This window comes from Erythranthe guttata, chromosome 11 (assembly GCF_056151865.1).
Source record: "Erythranthe guttata isolate IM_541 chromosome 11, IM_541, whole genome shotgun sequence".
In the NCBI taxonomy this organism is placed as follows: domain Eukaryota; kingdom Viridiplantae; phylum Streptophyta; class Magnoliopsida; order Lamiales; family Phrymaceae; genus Erythranthe; species Erythranthe guttata.
The window spans coordinates 40,775-43,549 of NC_142543.1; the positions used below are offsets into that span (position 1 = coordinate 40,775).

At 38.8% G+C, this 2,775-nt stretch overlaps 1 non-coding gene across 1 annotated transcript; it reads right to left on the minus strand.

The window, feature by feature from the left end:
- Window positions 1–551: 551 nt before the first annotated feature.
- On the minus strand, window positions 552–1,953 carry LOC105966146 (uncharacterized). The gene is made up of 2 exons (XR_016034429.1): window positions 1,323–1,953; window positions 552–1,229 (listed from the first exon to the last, which is right to left on the minus strand). It is a non-coding gene; the product is annotated as an uncharacterized LOC105966146 (transcript).
- Between the last annotated feature and the right edge of the window lie 822 nt (window positions 1,954–2,775).

Genomic DNA, 2,775 nt, shown 5'->3' on the forward strand with positions numbered 1-2,775 from the left:
CACGATTAAACTTGAGTTTACCGAACAACTTGTGGGGGAAACTCCTTGTATGTCTAATGACATATTAAATAGAGTTTCACACAAGATGAACATTCCTTATGAGTTATGGAAATATATATAATTGAGCTATAAATTTCTCAAAATGTGGGGGTATTTGACTACAAGTTAAATATGTTTGTATATGTCCTTGGGGATATAGCGAAGCAATATAATTAGATATTTGATTTAAAAATAAGAGTAAAAAGCAGTTTACCCCCTAAATTATAGCCCGTTTTGCACTTTACCCCCCAAACAAAAAAAATTTGCACGTTTTTACCTAAACTACGGTTTTCGTTGCACAGTGCCTTAAAAAGAGAATATTCCGGGCATTTTTGCCGGAATCCCACACATGTGCATTTCACGTGATTTTTCTGAGGGTAAAACCGTCTCATCACTTAAAAACTAACCTAGGGCTGTATTTCCCCCCTTTTCCTCTCCCCTTTGTCCAATTTTCCCTCCAAATATAACCCATATTAATACTCACATTAAACATTGAACAAATTAAAAGAAAATTAAAATTTAAAAAAGTTGATTCCATAGATTTAGCAAGAATCTTTAATTGCAAACTTCGACAGTTCTTCGTCGAAATATCGGACATACGTAAACGAGTACATAAACGAAAACCTATACAGAAACATACAATCTGCATTTACTAAAAGAAAAAATTCGACACTTTTTATAATTAATATAAATTCAGTAATTCCACAAGCAATCGAGGTCAACTTGTGCAGTCGAAATAATCGGGAATTCTTGATCTTCATAAGGCAAATATCCCACTTCGTTGTACGACGACATAGCGGAACACATATCCTGCGAGAATTCCCCGTCACCGTTTCGCTTCGTATTAGAAAAGCTTTTGCTATCGAGGAAACAGAATTCTGAGGTAGAACAAACGGAAAAGGCCAGAAACGGAAGTTTCTCGAAGAAGATGAAGAACTGAAGTCATCGAACGGTGTTATATCTCGTGGGTCCTCCATCGGATTGGAGAAGCAGGTCACGTGAGATCCCTCAGCAGCACGTGCACAAGTGGTTCTTGTATGATTTTCGTCAGACGAAAAATCCATCAGCTGAGGCAAATCGGACGCCGCCTCTGAATCGACCCCGCAGTTTCTATTCCTTGCAAACCCTGATATAGGCACTATTTTCCCATCACTACTCTTCTTAAATATTCTGCATATCACCCATTCATTCTGAAAATTTAATAAGAAAAAAAAAAAAAAAAAAAACAATCATCAGCAAACAACAAAATAAAAAAAAATAAAAATAAAAACAGGGGAATATACATTAGCAGTTTTGGGGAGATTTTGCAAGAATGCTTGCCCTCCAATCGATATTCGTGCATAACCCAATTGGTTTTTTCCACTCTCTCGCAACCACCGACCATCAACCCCACCCCGGCAAATCATCATTTCCACCTCTAAACTATTTCCAACCCGCCGCCGCCATTACTTGCCCCATTTCCTCCTTCGTTTGCCGACCAATTTTTCTTTTTAAGAAATCACCATCTCCGCCGCTGCTCCTCCGACGTCAAAGATCCTAACCCCATCCCCATCTTCTATGGATCTATGAGCAAAATAGGATTTGAAGACATTTTATTTAACTGAATCTTGGCCGCCGAGGAGATGTAGTGCACCAATTATCGGAGATCGATGGTGCTGTTATTTTTTCGCCGGAGAATGTTACCTGGCTCGCGGACGAAGCTATATCCTTGGAAGGAGGAGGAGTGGTGGTCGTCGAAAAATTTTGGAATTTTTTTAAATTATTGTTTGAGATTTTTTTGGTGCAGACATGGATTGGGTTTTGGGAAGAAAGGTGGGTGATGGTCTCGTGGGTTTTGGGGAAGAAAGGTAGGTTATGTGGTCTGTTGGATGACAGCTTTTTTTCCTTTATTTCCTCTTTTTCTTTTATCTGTTTTTTTTTTGTCTTTTTTTTCTTTTTTTTTAATATGTATTTGTAATTAATATTAAAGATGCAAGTGAATGGGCGAATTTACCCCTCAAAATCTCACGTGCAAAGCACATGTTTTAACATTCCGGTCAAAATTGCCTGAAAATTGAGTTCAGGGGGCACCATGCAACGAATTAACGAGTTTAGGTAAAAACGTGCAAATTTTTTTTGTTTGGGGGGTAAAGTGCAAATCGGCCCTAACTTTAGGGGGCAAACTGCTTTTTACTCTAAAAATAATCAATTAACAAATTGCTCTCATACTTTACTATAGTAAGTCTCGACATATTCGTTGTAGATGATACGCGTTTTCCTCACGTATAAATTACCGCAAGTATACGGTATCGCATTTTGCAGAACAGTGGTTCCGGATATCGATCCACAGGGACCTTGTAGATTCAAATGCTGAGTAGTGTAATTATATTATCGTTATATTATCTTGCCGATCGTAAATAAGTGGATTGGTGATAAACCCTAATTTAAAAGCATGCAAGATCGTAAACATGCAAATATGGAATGTACGTAAATAAAGTACGACAACTCAACGCGGGGGGACTTCGATTTAAAGGGGACTTCTAGGGCCAAATCCACCTATGTATAATCAACAACGATCTACAACTCCGTTATCTAACGCCACATTCCTATTCGTTAACCCAGACGCTAAAGTACTCTAACCCCCGTCTCCAGTGTAGTTAGAGTCTACCCACAGGTCCGACGTCTCCGTTCAGAACCTGCTATTAAGAGAGCATTTAGGCCAAGTCCTTAAGGGCTACCCGAAGTGCATCACGTCTC